The 15,686-nt window shown below is 40.9% G+C and overlaps 1 protein-coding gene and 1 pseudogene across 2 annotated transcripts in view; one reads left to right on the top strand and one right to left on the bottom strand.

The window, feature by feature from the left end:
• Fbxl7 (F-box and leucine rich repeat protein 7) overlaps positions 1-15,686 on the top strand; it is a 442,277-nt gene that overhangs the window by 406,985 nt on the left and 19,606 nt on the right. The window lies entirely within an intron of this gene.
• On the bottom strand, positions 10,078-11,810 carry LOC101561770 (annotated as a pseudogene). Its single transcript, XR_001117361.2, has one exon. The product of XR_001117361.2 is annotated as a splicing factor 3A subunit 3 pseudogene (transcript).

Below are 15,686 nucleotides of genomic sequence, written 5' to 3'. Positions count from 1 at the left end.
TGATGTTCAAAGAAAAGAAACTCATCCTTAATACTATCTGAAAGATACATACATCAAAAAACATCAACAAGTGATTTTAAGTTCAACTCTTTTTCTAAAATTTTTATTTTTTATTAGCACAGGATTGCTCTATGTAATGATTGCATTCATTGTAGGGAATTACTACATGCACAGAACACATCTCAGTCCTTTTTTCCCCTTCCTTCCACTTCTCTTTTATTTTCTCAGCATCAAATCCATTTATTTAAAAGTCCCTATAAAATTAATTACCATATATACAGATTAACAACCCAAAGTATAAGATGACTATGCTAAATGAAGGTGCACTTTTAGATACATCATTCATGTTGAATTATTTCTGTCTCTCTCTTTTCCTATGATGTATCTTTTATTTTACACTTTATTTATACATCGATATTTTCATATAAGAGAAACCACACACTATTTCAGCTAATGTGCCTGATTACTCCACTCAGCATTGTCGTCTTGAGACACATCTGTTTTCCTACAAATGGCTCAAGTTTATCCTTTATGGCAAGGTAAACTGCACTGGGTATACGTTGCACACATACCATGCTTGCTTACCTCTTCTTCCGTTGATGGAAGTATAGGCTGTTCCCATGATTGAGCTATTATGAACTGTGGTGCTTTCAGTACACACACGGATACATGCCTGCAGTATGATGTCTGTAACGGTTTGGGGAAGACACCTAGAAGAGGAATAGCTGAATCAAATGGAATTTCTATTTTTTATTTTTGAAGGAATCTACATACTGATTGCCATAGTGGCTGCGTCAGTTTAAATTCCCACCAGCAATGTAGAAAGAGTTACTTTCTCCCCACAGCCTTACTAGGATTTGTTATTGGTTGATTTCCTTATGATAGCTAACCATTCTTTGTAGAGTGAGATGAAATCTCATTTATTTGAACCTGTATTTCTTAAATTCCCAGCAGTATTGAACATTTTAATGCATTTATTGGGCATTCATATTTCTTCATCTAAGAAGTGTAATTATTTCCAGAGCCCGTTTTTCGATAGGGTGTTTAAATTTGGAGCACCTAATTTATTTTTGGTTCTTTATACATTTTAGATATTAATACTTTGTCTGAGGAGTGACTGACAATTTTTTCTCTGTAGATTCTTTTTGCTCTATAAGTGGTTTCCTCTGGTGTGAAGCTCTCTAATTTGATGCAATCCATCTGTTGGTTTTGGTATTATTTTCTTGCATAGTCAGTGGTCTGTTCAGATAGTCTTTGCCTACACCTGTGTATTCAAGTGTTTCACCTATTTTGTCTTCCAGCTTACTAAGTGTTGCACCTGTAGTGTTTAGATTTTGTATTTGTTTTGCTTTGGGTTTAGTGCATGGTGAGACATAGGGGTCTATTTTCAGTCTTCACCTCATGAATAGCCAATTTGCTCAGCACTATTCATTAAGAAGCTATATTTCCTCCAGCAAAGGCCATTTGCCCCCTTATCCAAGACAATGTGGCTGAATGCCTGGAGTTGCTTCTGCACCATCTGTTCTTCTCTACTGATCCATGAGTCTGATTTTTGCCAATACCAAGCTGTTTCTATAATGGTATTTGCCTATATCATGCTGTAATATTACTTGAAGTCTGGGTTCTGATGCCCCCTACCTTTCCTTATCACTGAGAATTGCTCTTGCCTTTCTAACTCTGTTTGAATTTTAGTATTTCTTTCTTCAGTTCTGTTAGGGATGTTATTACATTTTCATTGGTATTACATTGAATCTAAAATTTTGATTATATAGATTCTGCCTATTCAAGAACAGGGGATTTCCATTTTCTGATCTATCTTTCAATCTCGTTTTTCAGAGTACTGTAGTTTTTATTAGAAGTCTTTCATTTCCTTGATTAGGCTAATTCTTAAGTGTTTCACTTTTCTTCATGCTATTATTAAAGATGCTGGTTTCCTAATTTGCCTCTCCATGAGTTTGTTATTGATACACAGGAGCACTGTTAGCTTACAAGTGTTAATCTTGTATCCTGCTAGAATTTATTAGTTTTAGGAGTCTGTTGGTAGAGTTTTAGGGATCTTCTACCACAAGCTCATTCGTTGGCAAGTAATGATAATTTATCTTCTTCCTTCCCTATCCACATCCTTTTTATTTTTTTCTCTTGTCTTATTGCTCTAGCTCATGTTTTGAGAACCATATTGAACAGAAGTGGTGCTAGCAGACATCCTTGTCTTGTTCCTTATTTTAGAGAAAAAAGCTTTCAGCTTTTCTTTGTTTAGTATGTTGGTTTGTCGTAGATGGCTTTTTTCAGATTGAGATACAATCCAAACCCAAAGCTTGTACAAAGAAGGAAATCATAAAAATCAGAGCAGAAATTAATAAAATGGAAAGTTTAAAAAAATATAAAGAATCAGTGCATTAAAGAACTGGTTCTTTGGAAGATGAAGGAAAGTAAATAAATCATTTGCCAATCTTGCCAAAATAAGGAAAGTAAGGACCCAAATCCATGCAAGAGAACTGAAGAAGGGAAATCACAGTGGATTCTGCCAAACCTAGAGGATTATCTGTAGCTATTCCTGTGCTATAATAAAATGGAAAGCTAAGAAGAACTGAAGATTCCTGGATAAATATGAACTAACAAATTTGAACCAAGAATATATAAATATACTGGATAATCCAGCATCAGTCAGTGAAATTAAAGATCTAATTTTTAAAACTACCAACTAAGAAAGCCTAGGTCTCAATAAATTCACCGCCTAATTCTACAAGAACTTTCAAGGAGATCTAATGCCAGTAACTCTCAAGCTCCTTAATGGAATTGGAAGGAAGCATGCTTCAAAGTCATTCCTGGTTGTAAGTATTACCCTGATTCCAAAGCCAGAAAGACAGATCCCAACCAAAAGAGAGATCTGGGGGACAGTCTCTGTCATTAATATAGATGCGACAATTCTCAATTAGGTACTGGCAAACAGGAGGCAGCAAATCATCGATCATTCATCAGATTGAGATGCAATCCAACCCCAGAGTAGTATTCATTCCAGGGATCCAGGGATGCTTCGACACATGCAAATCAGTAAAGGCAATACACTACACTCCACATGAACAAAAGCCAGGAAAAAAGTCACATGATCATCTCAATAGACATAGAAAAACTTTTTTTTTTATGTATTTAGTACAGATTCTACAGGGTCTCAGTCTCAGACACCTTCTCAGTTCACTCTGGGGGTGGAGCCAGCAACGCACGCGGAGGATCAAACCCCGGCCCTGAGTCTGTCTAAGCAGGCACTGCAATCTGCTGAGCTATCTGGCCCTTTATTTTTTTACAGAAAAAAACTTGACAGGCTTGGAAATAGCTCGGTGGTCTAAGCACCTGCCTGGCAAGCATAAGGACCCAGGTTTAATCCCAGTTCTGCATGCCATGCCAGTGAAATTGGATGTGGTGGCACACACCTGTAATCCCAGCACTGGGGAGGCTGAGACAGGAGAATCAGTATGCATCTGAGTGCATAGCAAGACCTGTGGCAATTAAATAAATAAATAATTTTTAAAAAGAAAAAAGAAGGCCTGTCCATCTCATTTGGTTTTTTTTTTTTCCATTTTTTCTTCCTTTCCCTTTCTCTGTCCTTCCTTCTTGCTTGCTTTCTTCTTTCTTCTTCTTACTTTCTCTTTCCTGTGAGGCACTGGGATTGCCCACAGGGCCTCTCACATGCTAGACAAGTACAACTGAGCCGTAGCCCAAACGCAGTAAGTGTTTCTTCAGAGATTTTCACAGACAAATCTGCTCTGTGCTGAGAATAGTACCAAAACTAACAAGGAAGCTACTTGGGAAGTCACCTCGGAAGCTCACTGGTGTCCTGTCAGCTTCTCAGCCTTACCTTCTCAGAGTCCTGATTTCTTTCTTCCCAGTATATGAAGCATGATCCTGATTTGAGCAACCTCATGTTGTCTTGTTGTGGCAAGAATTCAGTGAGAGAGAAGCGCTCACGAGAGACTGAAAGCATAGCAACAAAGAAGCTTTTATTGAAAGCTAGTGCCAGACACTGAGACACCCAGACACCAAGTAAGGAAAACAAAATGCCTGCACTTGTTTGGACTTTACTCAGGTTATATACTTTTCATGCTTCTGTACTGATCATAATACCACAATACTTTTTTCTCAGGAATTTTACAATACTGCCACATAATTGTCCCAAGATTTACATTTCCCAGACACTGTTGACCACTTGTCAGCCATGCAGACTTTGTGGTTTAAAATTTAGCCTGCTTCCCAATTTGTTCTATTTGTTTCTAATTCTGTGACCTTGGTTTTCTCTTAGTAGGCTTATGGTCAGCTACATGGGAGGAGGTGAGGTGAGGTAGTGAGTTCACTACAATTTAAGTGAACTTAAAGGACTCTTTGGTAAATGGAGTTGTCAAAAGAAAATGGAGTCTTCTGTGCCCTATCAGTCCAAAGCACACAAAAATATTTTCAATTTTTGCATATTGTGAAATAAATGATGCTAGTGCTTTGTATTAACTGGCTCCAGGGATGTCCATGTTTCAACCTGAGGCCACAGGACAGCATTTCTACCAACAAAAGTCCATTTTGGAAGACAGACAAGGAAAGTCATCTTTGTATCTTTTCATCTGCTGATTCTCTAGCACCCTGTTTTAATTAATCTATACTGAAGAGTTACAAAGAAAAATCTGCATTCACTGATGCTCATGCTATATGAACTAGTCTTAGTGTGACCAGCCAAGCCATCAATGGTGAGAGACAGGATGCCAGGTTGGATTATTATGTAAGAGAATTGCTTCCTTTGGGTTGGGAAATATTTCAAACTTTCTAAATAAAATCCTCACAATTCCCAGAAAACTTATTATTATAAGTTCCCTCTAATAGTCAAAGCAGAATATAAAAACAAGTGAATAAAGTATAGGATCTTATAAGTAGACATTGAAGTCCATAAGAGACATAATACACATTACCAATCAAATAAATGAATCACTAAAGCTAAAGATTATTATTGTAAAAACTGAAGTGTATGGATTGGCTGGAATAGGCATGATTTGCTATAAGGAAAAACAAAATCATTACTCCCAATTCTTGTCTCTTCAAGTTATTCACAAACATAGGCACTCATTGGCCCAATTTATGGATGTCCAGTTTTCTTTATAGCAGTTTTATTTCACAATCTAAAGACAAATTAGATGAATCATTTATGAAAAGGTTTAATTAATTGTTTAATTCTTAATTAAGTGTAGATTATTCTGGATTCTTAATGAAATCTAAATTATTTACCAAATTATGAAGTAGAAATCTACTTAACTTCTAAATCACAAGGAGAGAAACTTCAGGTTAGAAGTACTGGTAACTGTGGAGATGCTTTCTTCAGGAATAACTTCGAATTCTGATTCCACCACCGTTGCTCACTGAATTTGTTAGTCCATTCAGCCTGTCTTAACACAAGCACCGCACACCTGGTGCTCTATGCACAGCAGAAATCTTTTCCTATTTTGTAGAACCTGGGGAGCCCCAGATCAAGGCTGAGCAGATCTAGCGAGGCCCCACTTTCTGGTCCCCAGATGTCTGTTCTCACTATGTGCTCACGTGGTGGAAAGGGCAGCAGAATCTCCCAGGGATTCTTTGATATGGGCTCTGATCCCATCGGTGAGGCTCCACCATCATGATCGAATGACTCTCAGGGCCTCACCTCAAAATATGTCACCTTGAGGACTAGGTTTCAACCTCTGAGTTTTTCAGTGATACAAACTTTCAGTCTCTTGCATTACATGATGTGCTCTGGGAAGACTAAGTAGTCCCTTCTTTGGTGTTGTACATATTTAAATTAATTACTTGTGATTTATTTCTCAACAGCATTCTTCCCAGTGGAACCTCGGGCCATTATAATAAACAAGAATGTAATAAAACTACAGGTGCATCGTATCACTAAGCTTCATACAAAGTACTGCCTTTCTGAGGGGGACTGAGCCTCCACTAATTCTCCCACCTCAGAAGGGTCTTTGGATGATGACTAAACAATCAGACATGAATGCAAATAATGGGATTTGCATCCCTAATGAGCTTTAATCTGGTGTGATCGCCATGTCTTGCTGTGCATTGTACCGGCTTAATTTTTCAAGTTAATATCTATTTCAGAATGCAAGTACCTGAGTAATTGCATCCTTTAACAATTAACTTGCCTTCTTATGACTACGGAAAGTGATGTGGTTAAGTTATGGGCAGATCCCTGCTTTTATATGGGGCATGGAAGCACCCCAACCCAGTAGCGCAGCACTCCACTCCCTGAGCAACTTCGAGCTGCAGATTCCACGTACTCCCGCTGCTCGTGCTGCTCGTTCCTAGCTTCTCTCTGAGCCTTCGGAGTGCACGGCAGCAGCTCTACACCCGTGTAAATGCATCTTGCTCACACATGGCTGTTCTCTTCGCCTCCCAACAGCATATGCTTCATATTTGAAATGGAACAGGATGTTTAAAGCTGTGGAGCTGTCGGTTTGTTTTCCTTAAGAGGCAAATGCCCTGGCACGGGAGGCCCAGGCGATCTTCACGTCTCCCTCGGGCAGCACTCAGCCTCGCATGTGTCCACACGCTTGTGTCGCCTAAGTACTCTCACGTTCTGAGCCAGCGCACTTGTGCCAGTTGCCGCCATGGTGTTACCAGAAGACAACTGCATAATACACGGGAAGTTACCAGACCATTTGTCTAAAAGGAAAACTCTTCAGATGACTTGAGAACGTCGGTACAGCTCTCGTTTAGTGAGGGAGACCTTTGTCCTGTCTTTTGGCATGTTTGAATGGCATGTTTCCCATTTTTCAGTTGAGCACATTATCTTTTTAGGAGGGAACTTACCAGCTTCTCCTTTAGGCTTCCTAAGTGGATTTCAGGTTGGCTCTGCACGGTTCAGGGGCCAGCGTACAGTTCTTTCACCAAGACTTCTAGATGCAGAGAAACAATGGAACTGTCTTCAGACACCATGTTCTCGTTTCTGGCCTTCAAGGTGGATCACGGTCTCTCCCCTCTGACCTCCAGACAGGCAAGGCACAGCTTCTGGTGCTGTTGTGCTGATGTTGAGGTGGGAGGCTCTAAGTGGCAAGGCTCAGCAGCTGAGAAGGGCAACAGCGTCGCACTGAGTGCTTCCTCCCACCGCTTCTCTGAGCCCTGGAGCTCCGAAGCTGTGGTGCTGGGAGGGAGGGTCACGGGAGTCACCTCTCAGGTAACCTCTGGAGTCCACCTGCAGAAAACCGACACACGGAAGGCCAGGCAAGCCTGGCCTTCTCCAGGCTCCACTTCTACTCCTGGCTGCTGTCCACAGCAGGAGCTATTTCAAAACTGCAGGCACAATATCTCAAGAAGCAAAGAGCAAAGAAAGGGATGCATCAAGGGAAATGTTTCTTAAAAGAGCTAACTCCAAGCTACATATTGGAAAGACTAAGACAAATCATGCCCGTGTGCAAGTCATTCCAATTCAGAGACCGGGAGAAGGGTTTAGGCTTAGCACCGCGACTGTGCTGAAGGCTGTCTTCTTCCTCCATGTGGACACACCTCCACTCTGCAAGCCAGCACCTTCTTGGCACCTTCTTTTTGTTGTTTTCTCACTGCTGCCTTCTTATGTGCCTGAAAGCATGCTTTCTAATTAGAAACCCTTCGTCCTCCTTCATGCAGACAGGGAGAGGGAGTAGCGGAATGCACAATTTATTCAGATGTTTGAGGGATTTTTTTTTTTTTGATGATTTAGTTCTTAATTTTGAAAGATGGACATTTTAAGAGATTTTTTTTATAGACTCTCCTTTCAAGATTGAAAATGTTACAGCCTAGCAACCACCTTCACTGTCCTTTCTGCTTCTTAGCCAACACAGATTTTTTAAAACAGGTTGTAGGACAAAGTGCCTTAATTAATTCAAAGAAGCCCCACACAGGGGAAGAAGAATCGCTTTTGTCTCTGTCTTCTGCTGTTTTGCAGTGTGAGAACCGTAATGTGTCACTGTGAATGGTGGCTAGCTATTCGTACAACTTCTGATGAGGACATTTGGGTGCGTCATGGAAAGGAAGGGAAGCGCTGGAGACATAGTGATCGTTGTAAGGGTCTAATCATAAAGTTGGCATCGGAAATACGTTGCCTTTAGTAGACTTGACAGTAGCTTTACCTTTCAAAATACAATACACTAGCGTCAACAAATCTTCATGCAGTTTTATGTTATGTTCATATTTGAATCTACAATGTCTTGGGACTACTTGAAGTAATATTTTTGGAGATTCTGATATATTTCTAAGATTTAAGCCAGGTTTGTTCAGAGTTGGCCATAGGCTGGTCATATATATATTATGACAGAATCCTTTCAGACGTTTTGCTTACTCACAGTGAAAAATATATAAAATTCATAACCTGACATGAATATTAAATGTTCCTTACTCTCCACTCTGACTGCATGGCAGTGTCAAACTCTAAATGGTTAATTATAAGCCCTGAGTGGATTTTGTGCCAAAAATTATGGTTCTTTGCTATAATTATTATCGATTATGGTTATAATGAGTTTCTTCCAGTTTTGTTTGGGTCATTACACAGCTCACATTCTAAGCAAAACTATTACTAGTAATAAAATGTAATTTTTATGGGGAGATCAAAATTATTTCCAGGAGAATAAGACAAAAAAACCCAAGAAAGTCATATCAATATTTACATATTTATTATCTTGCACATTAATCTTGGTTAAGATGTTCCTAGATGTTTTCCTTTAAAAAGCATCCATTTTTGGGCCCAGGGAGATAGCTCAGCAGAGGAAGAGCTTGCCTGGCAAGCACAGGGTCCTGAGTTCAATCCCCGGTACCGTAAAAAAAATAAAATAAAATAAAAAGCATCCATTTTTAACTATTTCATTATATTTGTTTAGGTTGTATTGTAATAATGAAAAAATATAGTCTTTAGTTAATATTATGGCCAAAGACAAATGTTAAAATTTGATATTTTGGGGTTTTTTTCATTGTAGCTTGTGCCCCCATAGTGTATTTAAGTGTCACAATAGTCATTCACCACATGTTCTGCTAAATAACCTCCCACGATCTGTCGGTTGTGCAAGGTGCTTTTTTAATCATCTGACTTCATGCCTCTGCGTGAGGCATAAAGCGTCTCTTAACTATTAAAAACCATAAGCATAAAGCAATCTATTCACTATCAATCATCCATTCTCTTCTTCAAAATGACCTGAAATTCAAAAACAGTAATTTCACTTTATGATCTAACATCAAGGTACATTTTAATCTTATTTTTTAAAACCACTTTAAGACGCCTTATTTTCTTCTTGCCAAAAAAGGACTAACCTATTTTCTAGAGTCCAATCTGCAAATAATCCAGCCCGGAATAAGGGGTTACCATCCAAATAGTTTTTATTATACAAACAAGACCCCTGTCTCCCCTCAAGACTCCCATCTGGTCAGCCTCTGTTCAAGGTGAATGAATCCGAAAACTGCTGCTAGTACCTTTCGCACTCTTTGTCTTACTATTTTAACAGAGGAGTGTCGCAGTACCAGACAAGCAAGATCGGAAGAGAACAACCCCTGAGTCTGCCGCCCAGCGTCAGAGGGAATGTTAGTGCATGTCAGAGGGAATTCTTACCTGCTGGTGAGGATATGTGAGACCATTTCTAAACTTAAAATGCTGAGCAGATGTGGTCCTCCAGTGGGTGACTATTGTGACATGGATTGGAGGAAGCCACAGGGAAGAATGTCAAGGGCCGGAATGGAAAGAATGGATCTCAACTGAAGTCCCTAGTGGATTTATGCAAGCCCACCCCTGCCCAAACCCTAATCCATATTCTAATGTCGAATCATGTGCTCCCCGAAGAAAACAGAACTGTTGCCAACTGAAATGAGATATTTCACTATGTGAATTTACATAAATAAACCAGAAGTCAGTATTCTTTTTATTTTATGACTGAATACAGGTCAAGCGTTTGCTTAAAAGAGAACTAAAAGCCAAGGTTGTCCAGAGAACTGATTTTCAATTTTTAATAGAAATAACTCTATATATAATCCACAGCTAAATGCCCAACTATTATATGAATTTCCCCCTTAAATGAGAGCATTTTTTTAGAATCTTTTTTAATATAAAACAAAGATAAAACACATTTGAACCCTGCAATCTGCCAGCATGCCTCGTTTCTACAAGATGCATGCCAGACTATGGGACTACATAGCAAAGAGTCTTTAAGAGCATCTGGCTGGGAGAAATAGAAAATGCAGACCTCAGGGAAGACCTCAAGCTCAGAAACTGAGTTACATCCCTGAGCGCTACAGTAGTCCTTGTCTTTTCAGAGCCTCATGTTTTCTTATTTACAACATTCCCACTGGAGTCTTCATACTCTTCCTCAGTGTCAGGCTGCCATCGTTCTGAAGCCTTCTGCAGTTTCAGCTTGGCCCACAAAGAGACAGCATCTTCAATCCGTGTCACATTAGCAAAGTGAGCAGTGTTTGGAATGCCCAAACATCTCATGCCATGAGCGTGACGCCATTCGGCGAAGTGCCGCTGGAAGGCCTTAGGCCCTCGGTAGGTGTAGTTTCCACAAATCTCACAATTGTAGTTGATATTTAGGCCATGCAGCTTATACAGCCAGTAGGGGATGGGTTTGCCATCCCAGCCCAGGGGCAGGTTTTTGGGGTTGTAAATGATCTCATTCTCCTCATCTTCACTTTCACTCTCACTGATCTGCTCCTCCTCCTCCTCCTCTCGCTCTTCTCCTGCCCTGGCTCGCTTGCCTTGCACATTTTCATGAGTGAGCTGTCGCTGTTCCCCAAGAATCTCGACATATTCGTAGATCTGGGCTTCTAGGAAAGCAATGTCTTTGTTCCTCTCAGTATCTCGCTTGGTGCCCTTTGATTTGGGGTTTTTGGCAAACAGGGAGGTGTCGAGTGATTCCAAGGACTTCCCTTTGGTGCTAAATAACCTCTGGGCTCGCTCTTCAAGGGTGCCGCCGCATTTCAGGCCTAAAGCTAAGAGGGCAGACTTCAATCTGTCTAGACCCAGAGAGGCCAGCTCCTCCCAGGAGGAAAATGCAGACAGGTCAAGATGGGCGCCAGCATGCGTCAGGGCGCTGCTTGTTTCTTTCGGCCAGCCAGGAAAGGTGCCGTTCTCCCATTTTTTCTCAAATTCAGTCTGTATCTTCCCAAAAAGCTCATTCTGATCTTGGAGGGGCTTCATTCTGTCAGTGTAATCCTGAAGATATTCAAGCAGCACTTCAAGGTATCTCTTGTATTCTGCATTCTTCCTTTCTTTAGGAATGTCAAATAACTGGTCAAAGATCGACAGGTATGTGATATAATCCAGCTTCTCCGATGCCTTCAGATTAATATACTTGAGGTAGCAGTCATGGAGATCAAGGTAACGGCCACATCCCTCTTCATCTGTGAACTCCACCAAGTTCTGTGCCTCTTCACTTGGATTCTCGTGCTTTCAGGAGCTCCTCAAATTCCACTGACATTGGCACACAAATCTCATTCGGGTGCTTCCGGTGGAATTCCTTTATTTGTTTGAGTCTATTATAGAATTCAGCAAATTCATTCGGTCCTGAAATAGCATTGAGCTCCTCCTTTCATAACCCATCCTTGTCATCATACAAATCCCTCAGGTTCCCACTGACCTCCACGTACCTATCTTGCATGGCGCGAGTGCGGTGGTCGGAACTGATCTGGTCCCGGAGCGTAGACTTCTTAGTGAGCATCTCTTTAGCCATCACGTCCATGAGCCGTTCCTTCTCCTCATGGGACCGCCGCTGCTGCTCGAGAATTGTCTCCATAGTTCCTTGGCGGAGGCACAATTCAGGCCACGGCCGCGACCGGAAACAGCTCCTCAAATGAGAGCATTTTAAAAGATATATAATATATATATATCTCAAATGTATATTTCCTGTCCTCCTGGTTCCCAAACTCCATTCAAGCATTTTTTTTAATTTTATGATTAAGTGGAGAATTTTAAATACCAGCTTAAATGTCATATTGTGTAATTAAGAATTTATACTTTGATTTTCTATTCAAGCTTGGTGTAAATGTTATTAAGAGATATATACAATAAATATAATCTTTTATGTATTTTCTAAAGAGAAACATGACCTAGAAACAATATGCCATTGGGAAGGGGTGTGTTGGGGAGTTTATGAGAGGTTCCCCTGGCACAGGTTATTATTACAGTTGCTAGACACAGGTTTCCCAGAAATATTTCAGTTTTGCTGAATCCCAATCTGCAGTTGAATGCACAACTAGTATATGAATTTTCCCTTTAAATGAGAGCATCCTAAAAGAGTATAAAGTCAGTTTGGAAAGTTAAGATGCTTAGGCAAGAATTGAGCCCATGTTACAGCGAAGTCTGAAAAGCCAAGGACCCCTGTGGAGCCAGTCTTTGTGTTAGTTGGTATTAGGTCCATTCTTTGGGAAAGTCTTGCCCTGCAGGCAGTTACGGGATCTCTCAGGAAGAGCTTGTGAGCGTGACTCTAGAGGACAAATGGAACGTCCCAAACAAAATGCATTCTAGCTCAGTGTCGTGCTTTGTGTCTAGTTACCCCCCACAAAGCCTCATGCGTTCATGGGGCATGGTTCTAGAGTTTGGGATTAATCCGTGATCCAAGGCTGGGATCATAGGTCTGAGTACTGCTGGGATTATGGGTGTGCTTGCTACCCCCAGCCTGGGGAAGACAGCCTGAAGGCAGTATAAGGAGAAGAGAGACTTTTTTCCTGTTGCCAGTGTTGCTACTACTTCTCCATTTTGATGCTGGTCTTTGCCACCACCAAAGGTTCCTCTCTGCCGTGTGCTGCTCTGCCTTGGAGCCAGCTGAGTATGGACTGAAACCACCAGTATCTGTGAGCTAAATAAGCCTTTCCTTCCTTCATTTTGTGTGTGAGGTATTTGTCCCAGCAACAAGAGAAGAGTATCTGAGACCCTCAGCATAAGATGTGCGTCCTCCCATCAACCAAATCCCACCACACTGCAAAGAGACCCACAACCCAAACAATATCGCAGTATCTAAATGAGCTAAATTCCTTGCTCTTCTTGATAACATAGAAAGAACAGAATGTATCTATATATTTTCAGGCTATTGGCTTTCCTAGCATTTTAATATGTTGATAGAAAATTTGAATTTATATATTGATATTTGCATGGCATTTAGACCTGTATCTTGCATACGATAATTGTTTTATACATAAGTTTATATTAAAAATTATGAAGAATTTTGATGATAGAAGAGCATCTTTTCAAACAAGCAAGGAAATTCAGGGACTTGCTTTGCTTTGCAAATGTTCTGATCAAGTATTGATCTTTCATATGATCATAAAATCAAAAACAGAATTCCTTATTTTCCTCTCTTGAAAGTTGAATTTATGAACCCATGAACAGTGAGTTCCATGGGACTCACTTTCTGTCTTGAACTAGAAATTTCTAAGTACCTCTCTACTAAAATCTAAACTCAGTTCCCTGCCATCTATTGTGCTTTAAACCACGCAAGCACTGGAATTCTGTGACTCTTCATGAGGACAGGAGCTGAAAGCGTTATCTAACTACTAAGGATAGAAGACAGTTAAGGTGCTCTTCGAATGTGAAATTTGAAGATTCAAATTATGCATTCCAAGCAGTCTTCGTGGAGTCCTGTGTGTTCACTCTCTTATCACGGCAGAGCTGGCTCCTTTCTCAAGCCCTGCGAGGCTATCCGTGAGCTCTGTGGAGGGCGGGAAGTAGGAAAGTCCTGACTCCCCGACACTCACAAAGTAAACCAGCTCTGTTTATTACTATTGATGCGTGAAGCAGTTTGGGAAGAACAAAGAAAGCTCTTGTTCTCCATTAAATAACCAAACATCTTGATTCGGGCAAAATAAGTCTTAGAATTCTGGGCCAGGGGAAGTGTCATTCTTCTTTACTTGGGCATTTTCCTGCATTAATGTTATAAGATGTGGGTGATAATGGGTAATGTATAGGAGAAGGTATCATCAGGAAAAGAACAGTCCACACTTGGCTCTGACACACTTCATGGTACGTCTGCAGCACAAGGTTCTTCGCTTGTGTGCACGCGTCTCTGTTTGTATCTTCCAAGGAGGCTAATCTTATTAAACTATAAGTGTGTCCTGCTTCAGCTTAAATTAAGTGATGGACCAAAGACAAAAGACTTATATGTGAAATGTTGCTAAATTAGAGAGAGGTTCCACTTTCTTCGATCCAAAACATCGGGGTCCTCCAAATACTTCCCATAAACATTTCCCAGTATGGCTAAAAGGAAGCTGGAATGGATTTGCATTAATACTAAGCAACAGTGGAGGACTGTCATTGCATGGCAGAATTAGGTAAAAATCCGGATGAATCAGATATTCATGAGGCAGCGCCTGGACTCGAGACGCTTGGACTCTACGGGGAGGAGAAGTCACTTTGTGGAAAGGGGTGGGACGCAAATACATTTCAGCTCCACAGAATCACTAAAAACAACTCCCTCGAGGAGGGTCTGGGAAGACTTGAGAGAGAGGCTGACGTCGTGCCGGAGCCTCCAGTGATGACTGAAACATCATCCTCACTGATGATCGAGATTGCCACTTAATCTGGTTGAAGAGGCTTCGCAGCTTGGAAAACATGCATATGTGTTTAGAGATGTTTTTGGATGGGTCTCATACATACTCTTCAAATAAACAAACTTTATTCCTTGGTACAATACCTGACACATGGTAAAGTTTCAATAAAAGCTACAGAAAAATTGTACTGGTTTCCTGAGGCTACTGCAGTGTTAAATGCCAAAACCCAGGGAGCTTTGAAGAACAGAATTTCCTATCACGCAGTCTGGAGGCTAGAAGTCCTATATCAAGTTGTTGGCATTCATATCTGGGAAGATCCTTCTTTCTTTCGGCAGGTTCTTGACTTGGAACAATGTAGCAGCAATCGCCACCCCATGTGCCGCACACCATGATCATCCCTGTGTGACTGTGTCTCCCCCTTGGGTCTTTTTCTCTCTTATTACAACACTGGTCAGTCATAATCAAGTGGAGTCCACCCTGTTAGAGTATAACTTCATGTTAACTTGCTCACATCTGCAAAGAGCCTCTCTCCAAATGCGGTTCTCTTCACAGATTCTGTAGGTTGAGTTCAATACACCTTTTGGAAGAGCACAGTTCAACCCACACCCAAAGAAAGGAATGATTCAGTATGTGGATGCTGGGGAAACCAATCTGTCATTTAGAAAATTAACTCTAAATGAGGAGCGAAGACCTATCAGAGAGGTGGAGGGCTGGGTGGAAGAACAGAGTCAGGATATTGCTTAAGGAGGAGTTGTGGAAAGGAAACAAGAGACAATGAGAACTTGAGCTGAGGTAAGAAGAGTGGAGAGAGGTGGGAAGGAGGGGTGAGACCCGCTGCTACACGAAGTGCAGGACAGGATGGTAAGGAGAGTTAGCTTGGGAAGCAGATAAGTGGTGACACCATGAATACCGGTTCAGAAGGTGACAGCAGAAGATTGTTTTGCAAAGAATGTCGGTGAGTTCTTGCTTGAAGGTATTGCACAGGAGGTAAATATCAGGTGTGCTTGAGGAGGAAGCACTAGCACAACTCTTTCCATAGAAATCTCTTTGGGGGGGACCGGGGAGATGGCTCAGTGGAATAAGCGCTTCTGTGGCAAGGAAGGGCCTGAGTTCAATCCCCAGTTCTGCAAAAAAAAAAAAAAAAAAAAAAAAAAAAAAAAAAAAAAAAAAAA

Source organism: Octodon degus, unplaced genomic scaffold, assembly GCF_000260255.1.
Source record: "Octodon degus isolate 3935 unplaced genomic scaffold, OctDeg1.0 scaffold00207, whole genome shotgun sequence".
NCBI lineage: Eukaryota > Metazoa > Chordata > Mammalia > Rodentia > Octodontidae > Octodon > Octodon degus.
Note: the sequence above shows the minus strand (reverse complement) of the source record. Positions and strands in the feature narration are given on the sequence as shown.